We start from the raw sequence: 15,822 nt of genomic DNA on the forward strand, positions 1-15,822 counted from the left end.
GTAAAATGTAAGGGGACCCAGGACACACCCCTGAGGAGCTCTGAAGTGGTTGTAGCCACCAAGGGGCCCTGATAGCCCTGCTGCTTCTGCGCTCCGCCGGCCCCCGAGCAGGTGACAGCGACTCGTCCATACTCTGGGCCTCTGCCAGTAACAGATGTGCTTAGTCAAATGACTAATTGAAAACCTAAAACAAAATCAGCAGCTTGGCTATTTGGCCTGCATAATAACGGCCCTGTGCTGATAAAGGGAGTGGGAGAAAACACACACACCCCTCTCATCAGCGGCGCCATTAACAATCATGAGCAAAGATGAAAACAACGCTTGGTTTATTCGGCAAATGAAAGCACATAACTAGATGCTGTCCCTGGAGTCCATTTCCAATTTTAATAATACATCAAGGAGCATAGCCGCAGCAAATGCTACTATGTCGAGAGCCAAAGCATACCAAACTACTTACAGCTCCAGCATTGGGAGACAACTCCCAGAGCTAAGAATTTAGCAAATGCATAAAGGTACACAACATGATAGCTATTAGCTAAATTAAAAGAGCCATTACCAGAGTAGTGTGTGGAATCACTTGCCAGTTAAAGACTACAAACCAAAATTTTCCATTTTAGAAAAAAAAGTCTGCATGTTTGTTTTTTCCCCACCTCATCTATTTCCATCTTCATCGTGAAAAGCATGCAGCCTGAGCTCGCCTCAAATTATGTACATGAATAATAAAATACCTTCTAATTAAAAACTGTTGTTAAATATGCAAAGATCTAATGATAATGAGATTGTGCAATACCTTGGAGTAAAGCATATTATAAATTACTTAGAAGTGCAAGTCGGCTTGACCCAAACATTGCATTTTGAAGGCTACTTGCAATATTACGTCTGGGGCATATGGAGTGGGGGTTCAGTCAACTGTTTAGGTCTGTCTCAAAGTGTTTGTGTACATACATGCACACATATGTCTGTGCATGTGCATGTCTGATAGTGTGTGTGTGTGTGTGTGTGTGTGTACGTTAACATGATTCTGGGTATTAGTGGGGGGTTAAATATATGTATGTATGCAAATACATATGGTGTCTGCCTTGCTGATTCTTCAGGGGAAATGTTGGTAGTAAAGCAACTTTATGTAGAGAATGAGGTTGGTGTGTCCTTTTTTATATTTTTACAAACATAGTTCAGATGGAAAAAAATTAAATTATATTAGATGGGGGGAAGAGTTATACATTTCTGTTCTAAAACATGATAAAGAAAAAAGCCCATTCTACTGCAGGACTGTGTTTGATGTTAGCAAGCTGTCCAAACCACAAGGTTAAAATACAAAAATCAGATACTGGATACTGCAGATAAGCTTTGACTCGTGATGATAATATTTTTTTGTAAATACTACTTCTATTATAACTACTACTAATACTACAACTGATAATAAAACCATTGTAGCTTTTGTCTTCATAGTGTATACTGCGTCGTCAAAGTGGTTATCGAGGTGGCAATTATTTACATGTATTTGATTTTTATTTCATTTTTATTTGCTGTGGCAGCAAAGCAAATAAATCATCACACCTCTCAACAAACCTCAGTCTTTTTTCCCACAGCTTGCTTTGTGTTTGCTTCACATCATCAATCATAGCAGTTTTTCTGTTGTCCTCTGATTGAGTTGTCTTCACAGCTATATGTGACAAAGCCTTTATGTTCGCAAATGCACTAAATAAAAATAGAATTCCTCGACACACATTTACATGAGGTTTTGAAGAGGTAGGCGGCAAATCAAGAAATGAGGGTTGTCAGTTTGCTGCAGACAAGTGTGGATCCATAAAAAAAAGTAATGATGGGAGAGAAAAGTGTAAATTTTAAGTTGGCTTATTGTTATTCTGCTACGGACCGTCATGTCCAATTTGGTTTTCCTGTGAAGTAAATAATGACTTGTCTTTGTAGAGAATATTTACACAGGTTTAGTAACTATAGTAAAGAGAAAAGACATATTGTTTAAGGTAGCCTTAGACAACGTGGGATTATGCACACACACATATACACACACTCTCCCTCACCATAAATTTACTGTATTAAGATTCATTATTGAATCATATTTATGGAGATGAGAGTTGCAAGTCAATTGGAGGCAATAATATTCCTTAGCTTTATAAATTCACTTGACACATGCAGAATAGAGCCTGTATTTAATATTCAGCAAAATAAGACTTCACTCTGATTGAAAGGTTTGCACTGCGCATTGTCAAACATGATTGCTCCATTCTGGGCCAGCCAGCACCGGGAACAATGTGCATATTTCACTTCCAGTCAATAGGCCTCCGCCATGTTTATTAAAATTTTAACAGGACTCTGGGCTTCAGAGGTTCATCAGCTATTCAAAGCTACTGAACAAATCAGCTGTCATCCCTCCTTGCATGTTTCTGCCCCCCCGCGTCCCTGACCTTCCTGGCATCCGGAGCATGCGGCACGTTTTAGATGACTTTCCACCAAGTCTTTATGGCCAAATAAATAGCAGCATGTGATGCTATCCATCACACATTATAATCCTGATTGTTTTTTATGTTTAAACCATAAACAAATACTTGATTATGAGCAAAGGGAATAAATCAGGTGACATTATATGAGAAGGCAATCCAGCCAGTGAAACAGTCATTTAGATTAACGAAGCAAGCGCCTCGCACACGCACATGTCCACGCACATGCACACACAGACGAGCGTGCTTTGAGGAGGGAAGGCCACCAATAATAGTTACGACCAGAAGAGCTATGATTCGAGTGATTTAAAGTTCTTTAATAAAAACAAAGTACATCAAAGAACAGTGGTGAAACTTGTCCCTTGAATGCAGACAAGACAGCCGTTCACTAAAACCTATACGTTAAATGTTTCTGCCTCGTCTAACCTCCCGTTTTCATCGGGGGAATCATTGTGGCTCTCTTTAGTTATTCATTATTGTCCTCTCACAGTTGCTCAAGTGTCTTGGTTTGGTTTATCAAACAAGGTAAACACACCATTGATGTGAAAACTTGACACAACAATGTGGTGACGTCAAACAGGCTCATCCAGTGTCAACTGTGAGACTAGAGGCCCCTTTGATGTCAGAAATGCAAGGCAGCGTGGAAAACAACAGCCTTTTGGTGAGGCAGGATGAAATGCTTGCATCTGTATGTACTGTATATGTACAGAGGTATGTTGTATGTGTGTGTATATGTGTGTGTGTATGTGTGTGTGTGTGTGTGTGAGTGGGAGAGAGAGAGACCAAGACAAAGAGAAAGAAAGAGGGAAATCTGTGTTCCTCTGTGACTGAGAGACTGTGAGTGAAATTGGATGTGTGTGTGCACGCATGAAACTCATTTTACCCAGCTCTCAACTTACATCCTTCATCCAGCGGATGAAGTGAGTGAGAAAGTGGCAGTTCTTTGGCAAATAAAATCGGGTTCATGCAAAGCCAGTATTAATTTGGCTTTTCCGTCGGAATGAAATGTTTTTGTTTTGGGAGGAAATTGCCCTGAGCAGTAATGAATTTCCCCCCTCTGTGCTGTGTGGCACCATAATTTAGCAGAGCGATAGATCACATAGGCTGACGATTTGAGTGTGCATATATTCTAATAGAAAGCTGATAAATATTAAATGTGCAACATTTAAAAGAGGCTCATTTTCCCAGTTTTTTAGTGCAGAGAGAGCAAAATTTTTCATAATAGCTGCTGGCAACACGAGACGGGGAGAAAAAAAAATACAACAAGCATTATTGAGGCCAATATTTATTCACATTTATTTATCCAAATGAGTCTGTTAGCAAAAGAGATATCAGAGAGGCGGTGAGTAGTTAGTTTTGCAAAGCTCAGAGCTCTCTGGCATATGACAATACCCGCTGCTGCATTTCAAAGCATCGATCACCCATCATCACAAACCCGTGGTGATTTTGCCTTCTTCCTTTTGTGTTGATATGTTTACACGGCCACTCTCTTGTTGTCGTTGTGATCAGTTCTTGCTTTGGTATGAAGTTACAGTCAAAATATGCCAGTGTTTGTCTGCTAAAACAGCTCTCAGTTGTCTATGAGGGAAAAATTGTCCCTTCAAAACATGTCAGACTCTTTTTTTGTTGTTTGGAAATTAGTTTTAGACCCCAGGATGTATTTGGAATGCTTTGGTGTGTTGGCATATTCCTTTTCATGTCATCTTCGTGGTTAAACACATTTACAAATCAACGCAGTTACTTTCTGGATGAACAGCTGGAGTGTCAAAAACAAAGTAATCAAAGCAGCAGCAGTAGCTTTTGTGTTTCTGTTATTTGTAGTAATTTCACACATGATTTTGGAAAGCTGCTCTACAGTCATGTTGAAACACTGATTTAAAGAGGAACGCTGCTCAATTTAAGACTTAGCTCCTTATTTTATCAACACAATTAGAATCAGAGACCAGTGCAAACTCTCTACCCAATGACAAAGAGTCCAAACGAACAGTACTGGTTCAGAAACATACATTGCATTGGTGGCTTTTATCTTGTTTATGTTAGGTGAATGATAAGCTTCAGTTGCATTAGATTCTATAACATTTGCAGGCAGCAATAATACACTGTTACCAAATATGTAAGTTAAGTAATAGTTTGTATAATAGCATAAACTGATGTTTTGCCATACTGATCCCTTTTAATTACTATGCTCATTATTCAGCTTGCATTATATTGCAAAGAAATGAATTTTAAATGTTAAAAATATGCTGGTTTTGACTGACTTGTTAGCGAGTCAAAGGTGACAAAGATGCCTACACCTGTTGCCCGCAGTACCCCAGTGTTTTGTATGGGGGTGCATAAAGAGAGAACTGCTATAACTAGAAGTTCTGACGATGGTCAGTGATGTAGAGAGGAACTCTGTGCAGTTTGTTGTCCTCGTCTCCTACTGCTGATGGTTTGCACTGTATAAACTAGAAAAAAAGTATTTGTATTATTTGGTTTAATATGAATTAATCAAGATACCCACAATGTGTCATTGTGTATATTGGCAATACACTTGTTTGAACGTTTACTTCAGTACCAGGCGTGCCAACACAATAACAGTACTGCTGAAGCCAGTTGATATGGGTATTTAAAGGACTTTAATGGACAAATCTGTAAGTTACAGATTCCAATGGAAAACATCTTATATTTATATGCCAATTGTGCCTGTGGGGTTTAAAAAGCAAGTCCGAACATCGGCAACAAATTTGAAACGCAAGCATCCGACTAGTCTTGGGAAATATCTGCGAGTGACTGATGGTCACAAGATTTTATTCTATTTACCAAAAACAAAAGACTGTTGTAGAAAACTGTGAACTATGAACATGAACTAGTTCATTTTAATCTGTGTGAATGCAACTGCACAACACTGACATTCACCATAAATAATACTATGCTGAGCACATCTGCCGAGATTAGTGGAATAGATATTCCTCAAGGCTGCCCCCTGAAAGTCAAAGATTTGAATCGTCAGTGGACTGAAAGTCGAGCCATCAGAAGGTTGTTTTTTTTTGTTGTTGTTGTTTTAATTTTTTGTCAGTCAGTGTGCAGTCTACGTCTGGGGACATTTTGTTCCCCAGATTTAACTGCAGAGTGAGCACTCCATGCTTTTAGGCTGCTCTTCAGAACTACAGATTGAAACCCAGGGTGAGTGAGTCACTTTGCCTGGTCTGAGATAATGTTATCATCTCACGTAGGAAAGAAGCAAGCACTCTCAAAATAAATCCACTCAACAGGTGCACGGCCAAAAACAGCAAAAAAAAAGAAAAGATGCCAGCATTCACAAATATCCTTTCGGTAAATTTAATACAGTTTCGACAGAAAGTCTTCTTCAGTGACACTGAAGAAGACTTTCTGTCAAAACGTCTGTGTTTCTGGTAATGCCATCTAAGTCGGTTTATTAAATTTACCAAAAGGACATTTGTGAGTGCTGGCATCTTTTCTTTTCTTTTTTTTAATGTTATCATCTGCCTTTTGCTTACAAGAGGTGAATTTACAGCTCACAGCAGGTTAATATGTTACAGTTTCTGGCTTTTGTTTGATATCTTGGGAAAAAGTGTTGTTGCAGAAGTGAACACTGTTGTCACCCTGAACGTCCTGCCAAACCCTGTTCAAACTCATAAACTCTATTTGGAAAAAAGGAACAAATGTTTAAATATCCGTATTGGACAGCCAAATCCAAGTCGGGTACAGCCCTAAGGATACCATTGAATCTGATGTGAGAATTGAGCTGTAAAATAAAGATTGACAAATAAAGAAGAGTATAATTACAGTATTTGGGACCTGCATTCCATTGGTCTGAATATCAGCTAATCATCACCACGATCACTAGTTATCAATTTGTTATCAATACTACATGGCAGAGAATGATCATTTAAAAATGGTTAACAAAAAAACAAGCTGACCAACTCTTATACTTCTCATTCTTTCTGCTGGCCATGTACAGCATGCTGTCAGAGGCCAGGGAGCTAACATCATTGCAGATGCTTGTATCCATCTGTGCTAATACTACTACCACCATGTGGCTCAACCAAAGCAAACCATTTGCAAACCAGCAGCACTCTGATACTGTGTTATCAAGACTGATCAATGACTAATTGAATGCAGAATGTATAATCTTTTAGGTTGAAGGAAAATATACTAAACCACATTACACACTTTATATTTCTTTACCCAAGTGGTGCCCCTCTCTTGCCTCAAGTATTGAGGGCCGTGATGAGCACTCTCTGATAAAGCGTTTGTCAAATATTACCATCTCTTTTACTCTCTGTTCCCCATCTCCACCTCCTCAATCTCCATTTACAGCAGCAATGGCCCTCGGCCACACAAACCACTCCGCCTGTGTCGCTCTAAATGGTGCCTAATTCCAGATTACACAAACCTATGGGTGAGATGATATTTCTTTTGTCTGGTCCAAGAATAGAGGGCCTGTGAGCTTCTGCAAGCATCATTTAGCCTGGCTAAATTACCATGACAAGGAGATGAGCAAACGGACAGTGCCTTGGCTTATCTGAGAGAGAGTTGCACTTTAAAAGGGCTTTAATGGAACCAATTATTAGGAGGATCTCTTCGCCGTCTGCTCCTAGTGCCACTTGATTGTTCTCGTTATAAATGTCCTTCCTTCCCTTGACAGAGTTGGTCACCATCCCCATCTCCAGCCCGCCTCACTCTTCATCTCTCTCTCTTGTATAGTGATGAGAAGGTCAATAGACTACTCTTCACAGCTCTTGAACCTTTTCCATATTTCTTAATTAGGCCAGGCTGCATGTAAAAATGAAGCTGATAGGATAGTACTTTCTCCTGCTCTCCTTTTACATACACACACACACACACACACACACACACACACACACACACACACACACACACACACACTCTATCTGAGCACATTCACACCTGCTATTGTGTTCACTAGCTAAGGCTGACGGGATGTCTGGTGTTTCTCACAGGTAAAGGCAGACTGAAGAATACATAGGTGATGTCTAGTGCTCCATTTCTTATACAACTACTTTGCACCTCACCAAATCTGTCAATTTCCACTGTCTCCAGTTGATATGGTACAATCTGAACATCTTACATACTAGAGAGGTGCTGGGCAACACATCCTCAACTGTGGGGGGGCACCACCCTTACCACTGATGTCATTGTTGGAAAGGAAGGATGGAGAGAAACAGGCAGAAGTAGAGAACAGAGGAAAAAGGCCATTAGAGGCGTTGACATTTTGTTCATGCTTGAAATCCTCAAGTTGTTCTACTGAGAACCAGTCGATTCGAGTACTAATTAGCAATCAGAAGAGTGTCATGGCTCCACCAGTAATTGCGCATGTGTGTGTGAAGTTATCCCACAGTTGGCCTTATGTGGGTACTGTTCCTCCCTTTGCCTCCCCTCAGATTTAATGCAACCACTGCCACAGTATAAGTCATAAACCTTACAAGCTGGAAACTCTTTGACAAAACAAAGTTTGGGGAGAAATGTATCACCAGAATCCATTTAGACTGCTGTTTACACTTCAGTCACAAAAACCACTGTGTCATTTGCATAATTCCACGTCCTTGCTCCACTTTCCAAGCTATTGTGCTTTAAGAAGCACTTTGAAAAGAAAATTGTTTTCTCTCAGGTCACAATCTCCAGTCATTTGTCCAAGATGCATTAGGTGGCTAGTGTGAGACAATGCACTGGATTCGTGACAGTAAGCTTTAATTGATGCTGTCTCCGAGGAGGGGCAGAGACTCTGTGTGAACGTCGGTGAGGCAGAGGATCAGAACACACGGCCTAGTATTACCACTACCACACAGTCACCTCTCTGACCTCAGAATGAGGTCACTGTTTCACTCTGTTCAGCTAGAGAGTGTCATGTGGAAACTTGACTAGTTAATGCACTGCATATCTATCTGTCTCTGTATTCTGTAGTTCTACTTGGTTACTGCAGGTCTTGATTAAGTGTCATGTAATGTTTTTGGTATACTCACATACACTAAACCTGCATCATGAAGTGTGACAGAACACCCCTGAGCGCCGCAAAACCCCTGATTCAAAACACATCATGTCTCAAGGCTTCTCTGTCTCCACATAACAAACAGCTTTTAAACCAAGGATTTTCCAAAACAACTTGAATAAACAGGAAATGGACATGTCACCAAAAATGACACAGAACTTCCCAGGTTGGGACCACCACATTTTTAGTGGTATTTTCCACTTGATCTGCATCAAATTAAAAAACCTTTTTGTTATTGTAAAATGGTATCAACATTTTTCTTTTCTTTCACAGTGGTGCTGCAAATATATCACTTAAAGGCGCTCTATGTAAAATTCAGAGGGTATGAGTTGTCTGGACACGGTTCTCAACATAGGGGTGGCTGAGCCAGCAACTAGCAGCTGACAGTGCTAACTCCATAAACAGTGTTGACAGAGCTAACAGTGTTAACGTAGGGAAACTAGAGGATGGGTGCTACCCGATATCAGCTGTAACAGCCGTATGAGCGCCATGCAAAGCGGCGGCTATGAGTTTGCCAATGGGATACACACGTGCACCAACATGCAGGGGCAGCTATATCAGCTAGCACAACAACTCGCAGAGAAAGACGGATTACAACCCACAGAGGGAGCGTGTCTTCATTCTCTGCTCAGGATGCAGTTACTCCACCATCTCTTTACATATCAAATAGTAGTTTGTTGATAAATTAATGCTCTGAATGTCGTGTACCTTTAACTATATACAGTAGTTGTTAGTAAGAACATAAACAGAACACTAAGATCTCTATAGCAAAACAATTGGGTATTAATAGATGCAACACAGGTAGCTAAAGTATTCAGTTGACTGTTAGCAGCCGTGCTAGCGGTGGTCCCTGTTGTCAGGACCAGCAGGAGAAATGAAGGGAGGATGTGAAAAATAGACAATTGATGCATGATATTGGCAATAAATGGGTAAGCACACATTTTTCCATGCCTTTCTTTTGACTGCTTGGATGATTGTGTGATGAGTAACGATAAGTATTGTTATTGTGGATATAAAGATGATGGATGCGGAAATGCAAGCCCTGCATATCTTGGTTCACCATATGTTTGCACATAGTGGGATGTTTTTGTGTCTAAATGTTTTGGCACAATTTTAAAACCCTAAGCAAGAACCAGTATAGTGGAAATCAAATGTACATCTTTTACTTAAGACTCATCTGTCACATCAGATGCAGGAATATTCAGCTTGTGGAGAAGAAAGATGCCTAAGATGGCTTTGTGTATAACGATTCATGGATGTTGCAGCACCTAGGTGTCGACCACTGGGCTCCAGGCACTGTGAAAATGACTTTATAGTAATCTAAATTGTGCATAATGTGTGTGCATAATACTTTTACTCTCTCATCGCCTCTCTCTGCCTCTTTCTGTTTGTCTTTTTACTGTTTTGCTGTCTTAAACTCCACTGAACAGTAAAATTACAAAAGCCACATAAGACTAGGGGAGAAAGCTTGGCTGTGCTGTAAACTCCAGGTTCCTGCAGCACCGCAGCCTTTATCAAGAGAGCACAAGTGAGATGGGGTGAAAGGGGCCAGGCTGAGAAGGGTGAGGATGTAGTGGAGGCACATGGCAGGAAACTTGGTTCATACCCCCTGTGTTATCAACTTTCTTTTGCTTTATAACATGAGTAGAAAAGGGGGCTAAACACTTATTCTGCATGGTATCTCAGGCTTAGAACATGGCGAAATGACTCAAGAGCTGGCAAGCAGGCACACAGAAAGGCAGCCAGACACACTCTCAGTAAGTACAAGTCAAAGTGACAGCACAAAAGGTTGCTTTACAAAGCGTTTGTGGTTTCAGGCATGGGTGTCTTTTGCTTAATTTATGGACCTGCTGTTTTAAGGCATTTTAGATTAGTCTGTACTGGGGATATCTCATTCCATGTCTCACTATGTGGGGCTCATTAAAGCTGCGAACGAGCCGCCTCTGTCGCCCTCTCATTGGCCGAAGGTGCAATAACCGCCAATCAGGCGATTTGGAGCTATTTCAGAATTCAGGTACATTAAACTGGCTTTGCATCAAGTTAATACGCAGGGTCTGTTTGGCGACGCTGGCCCGATAGTGTGATTCATCTCTGATGGCTTTTAGAAAACACCATAAAAATATATTCTGGTAATGACTCTGATGTCGTCAAGAGAGTGGGCTGATGGTGTGGTTAAATGCATGAATGCATGCTTGTATTATTTTCAGTATGCGTTGGATCTATGGTGGCAATTATGCTTTCATTTCCACTCAACTGCACTGTGTGTGGTACTAAGCGTCAACCAAGTCATTAAGTTGGAGTTTGGACTAAGGAGTAGCTGAGTCCTATGTGTTTGTTTGTGAGTGTTTTTTTCTGAGGTTTATGGTCTGTATTTGAATAAGACAGTTGGGTGAGAGCAGTGTTTATTACTTGTGTGTATGTGTGTCAGCGTTCTTGTATTTCTATCTTTGTGAGGACCAATTTAAACATTAAAATTGAGGCCATTTTGACTTTCATAGATGCTGTTTTTAGATTTAAAGTTAGAATTAGGTTTAAGCAAATGTTAGGGTAAGACAATGAACAGCATCTATACGAGTCCTACTTAGTATTGTAATACAAACATGTCTGTATGTGTATGCTTTTTGCATTTGTGTTGTTTGCAAGAGTAAACATACTGTACATATTTGTCCTCACACTCAGTGCAATGCAAGCTGATGTCTTTGCACCTGAGAAGGTGACTGTAATCTGTGTACTTGTGCTGCAGCCTGTCTGTGCATGCATATATTTTTATATCATTTTGCGTACGTGCATGTCCATGTTTCTGTACTCGTGTCTCCGTGCGTGCCTTTGCGTATGTGTGTGTTGTATTGTGTTAGTTCAGCTCCTTGGAGGACGTGACCTGTGTGGGTAAGGACAGTGTTTAGGGAGGCGAATTGGGAGGAGGCCAGCCTTCTCATTAGCAGGGCAGATGTGAGGTCGCTCTGACCAGATTGCTAGCCACTTCCTTAAAAAAACAGCTCACCAATGGCCTGGCGTGAGACTTACGGAGGGGGAGCAGGGGCATGGAAATGTCCTGTGTTCCTGACATATTGTGAGTAGCCACCAGACAGGGGAAAGCCAGCAGTCTTAACCCACCTCAGAGGCCACTGAACAACGTCTCCCCCTCTCTCCTTCTTCACAACAACATCCTTGTACAAGAACGATGGTCAAAAATAACACAAGCGGAAAACTGCAATGAGCAGCTACTTTATCCCTTCTGGACCCCTCCTGGGACGATTAGCAGTCTAAACTGAAAGAGGAAGATACAGAGGGAGAGGGGAGGAGTGAAGGTGGGCGAAGGAGAGAGGAAAGGACAGGCATGGAACCAATTTCACCACAATTTCCATCCTTTTAGAGATGCTTGTTCGTGAAATGATGAGGAGGCCATTAGAACAACAGATTAAGTAATTACAAACCGAAGGCCAAATCATAATCTCTGGTTCCTTTTCTTCTTCTTTTCTCTAATGGCAAAGTCAAGATGGCTGCCAGCTTCAGGAGCATGTGAGGTGAGATCTTGATGAGGGACTGCAACCGGCTTTCAATGAAATATGAAATACATGCAGTGCACTTTTTAGAGTAATTAATTAATCATGTTTTGCACCATCTGTTCTTAAATATTACATTTATTAGAAAAAGGGCACATTTAGCCTATATGTTAGAATTTAATGCGTTAGATTTAAGGCAATGAAGTGACCAATTATTGGATACAACATTAATGAGTCATTGTGAAGTGGCTGTGGGCACAAAGATAAATGCACTTTTGTCTGTGCATTACGACCACTCACTCAAGCAGTAGGGGAGAGTGGGGTTACTTCCTAACCGTGCTAATGCCTCTGTGTATGTGTGTGTATGACACCAGCTAGAAGCAGGTAGACAGGTCACACTGTCAAGCAGGGAGCAAGTGCACAGAAAAGAGGGGTCAAGGGCGAATAAATCGCTCGGCCGCTCTTTTTGAGATGACAAACACGTGCTCCTGCCAGAAGGGAACCATTAAAAATAATTTACACAAGCTTTATGTTGGCTGAGCTCTTTTTGATGCAGTGTTTCCCCTGGCAATTATGGCTATGGCGCAGCTCCAGCCATATGGCCAGCCGGGCAGTGGGCCGTGAGGCTCAGGAATACCTGGGTGGTTAATTAAGAGCTGTTGCCAGGGCCATAGGAGGCCAGTCTCAGATCTTCCACATCCCCACCACCACCACCACCACCACCACCACCACCACCACCGTCTCTGCTAACACTCTCGCTTCCTCTAAGAGCAGACCCTCCACTGTGACCTACTGTTGTCTCTACTCGCTCACATGCAGCAGCCACTAGGGACAGGGAGAGGCCACCGGTAATTATTTGAGATAACATCCCCCGAGTTGAGGTGGGCTATGTGAGAGAGGACAAAAACTATGTGCTGTGTTGTGTCTGTGTTTTTTTTTTTGTTTCTAGATGTGTGTGCATGTGCACATATGTGTGTGTGTGTGTGTGTGTGAGCATTTGTGAAAGTGTGCATATACTCCAGAGCATAAAGGTCAACATTTCCACTTTCCTTCTCGAGTGAGTGTAATGCTTCTTTAGAATGGAGGACAACGTAGCCGCGTTTTTCATAAATACCTCATTCTGCATTCAGACATTTACTGTTCTCTGCTCTCGGTCACCAGACCAATTTGAATAAACTATTCTCACTTGTCAGGGAGCACTCGCCTCACTTTGATTGACATGTACATTTTTCAGTGACTGCAAAAAGAAAATGTGAATATAAAGCATTGGGCCATTTCAAAACATTTTTAAAATGTATTGCCATAAAAAAGGTAGAGTTATAAATAATTATGCTGGATGTTTGTGTATAATCAGAAAACAGGCCTTCTGCATTCTGGTACTCCAAAGAGTATAGCAGTAGCTGGTCAGAATACACACCACGCACAGTTTCATTGTATAAATCACACACTGCTGTAATACACAATGGCTGTTAAAATATTCCCAAAATGCAGACAAAACAATAACCCATTGATTTTCATAACAACCTCTGTATACCTTGACGATCTGAGACCAAAATGATTTTCGACTCATATCACGAGTCCCCCTCTATCTATTGACCTTACCGTGCTATCACAGTTCATGTTGTCATAACATATAGCTTTGACCTTGGCTGAGGTCTTCACAAGCCCCCTGTCTAAACATATTGATATTCATAAAAGCACTATCACTCTATCAATCTGCTAGACAGAGATCTAATACAGTATAATGAAGCAATAATGAGGAATTTTCTCTTGTTAAAATGTCATTTATGTAATGAATAAAAGATGATGGGTTCAGCTGTCTCTGCTTTGTTCTCAATCAGTCTTTTTTTTTTTTTTTTAAGCTCTGGCCTGTACACTAACAATGGCGTCATTGGCAGACATTGTCCCGATAATCAGCCAAAATTGCTTCATGTTTCCACTGTATAAACAATCATTAGGATGTTGTTTTGTTCATTCGCTTCGCCTCAGATTTTCATTTGTGAACAGTGGCTGCAACGAAAACACTGACAGCTTCTAATCTAAATCTGTGATAGTTCAGAATGTCCTGATTGTGACAGCATAGCAAGGCAAATACATTTGTGACTCTGTCTATGTGCATGTTTGTGCCCCTCTTTCTGTGTGTGTGTGTGTGTGTGTGTGTGTGTGTGTGTGTGTCAGGGACCCCCTGCTGACTCTCCACCTCATCTCCATATTCCTTTATGGGAAATGTAAATGGATACATGATTATCTTTACACGGACCCAAGCAGGAAATGGGATCCTACCCTTCACTGTGACTAAAGAAGAGAGGGAAATGTTATGGTACACATTATAAATGATTTATGCGTGTAGAGTATGGCATCTTTTCCTTGATAACCTCTTCTGTGTGTTTTACGTGCTCGCTTTTCAACAGAGATTCAGCAAGGTCCCAGTGGTGCAGTGTTCTCTCCCTGTACCCCTCTAAACAATAAACAGCATTATCTGTCTGCCTGTCTGCCTTCAGATTCCAGCCGTTTACACTGACCGGGCATCTTATGGTAATAAATCCCAGTGAGTGAATGAAGGGTGATATACTTGATGCTGAATAATTGGTCATTTTGGTTGCAGGCTCCCCTGCTTCACATTATAGTGATAATGAAGGCCTGCTGAATATGGTGATCAGTGTGTGTGTGTTGGGTATGTGTCTCCGTGTGCATCTGTCAACTGTGTGCATGCATGTGTCTGTGTGTGCATGTGTGTGTTGCAGAGGTGTCTCCTGAGTCAGGGATTATTGCTGATAGATTATTTCTTCAGCCCCCTCGTTATCACTGGATCAAACAGACATGTGACCCGCACTTCATCACTCTATTCATCCTCCTCTTAAACCGAGCTCTGGAGACCTGCAGAGAAGGCGGCTGGAACCATATATACAGGGCTGGGTTGAGATCAGGGGCCCATAATACTGCTGCACTGGGACCCCTTTGCATAATTTTAAACCCCTGCTAGCTCTGTGTGTAGTATATCTTTACCAGCATTATGAATTTGGTTTTACAGCTGAGAAAACCCCATTTGAAAGTGGGGCGTGGTTGATTTTAAATCACTTTTCATCCATCTGTGTCATTCTGTTTGCAGTGAGGTGGAAACGCTGGAGGTTTTAGAAGAGATAGCTCTTTAAAATATTATTCTCGTCTTTCCCACACAGCTCTGGCCTCTACTGTCCAGACTCATGTTCCAGGCCCTGTTATTATGTGATATTGTCGTCACCTGTCCTCATTACTAGTTGAAGGACAGGCCCTTTGATGCTCATTAGCGAGCACCCCTGTGTCAGCAGTACAGACTAGTCATAGAGAGGTGGTGTGAGCTGCAGCTATGAGAGACTGTGATGTCAGCCAACCTGTGTATACCATGACAGTGCTGACACCCAGCCGGTCCTCCTTTTGTCAGGGGCCCCTAACGAGGTCATCACTGTCCCTGAGACAGAGGTCACCCTTACATTTGACCCCTGTCCCTCCCCACGCTGTAATGTCAACAACTCCTCTCGTCACCCGCCCGCCGATGTCCCTGCGCCGCTCTCCCTCATTGGCCGGTGGCATGCCGAGCTGTCACGCAAGTGGCCAGTGTGTGTGAAAATCAAGGTGGGCTGATGTCTTTTAATGAGACAGACGTAGAGTCTCGCTAATGTCCCTGCCTTCGTTAGGCAGGACCCAGCTGCAGCCTGTCAGCCCCCTTGTTAAGCTCGGCCCTGGTGGGACGGCCAGGCAGGGCAACGCGGCTGTCGCTCCGTCTATCTGTCTATCAGTTGGTCAGCTTCTCTCCTCCCCTCTCCCCTTGGTGGACCTTAGTCTCCAGGGTGGAAAGCAAGCTCTGCCT

The sequence above is a fragment of the Epinephelus fuscoguttatus genome, linkage group LG2, assembly GCF_011397635.1.
Source record: "Epinephelus fuscoguttatus linkage group LG2, E.fuscoguttatus.final_Chr_v1".
In the NCBI taxonomy this organism is placed as follows: domain Eukaryota; kingdom Metazoa; phylum Chordata; class Actinopteri; order Perciformes; family Serranidae; genus Epinephelus; species Epinephelus fuscoguttatus.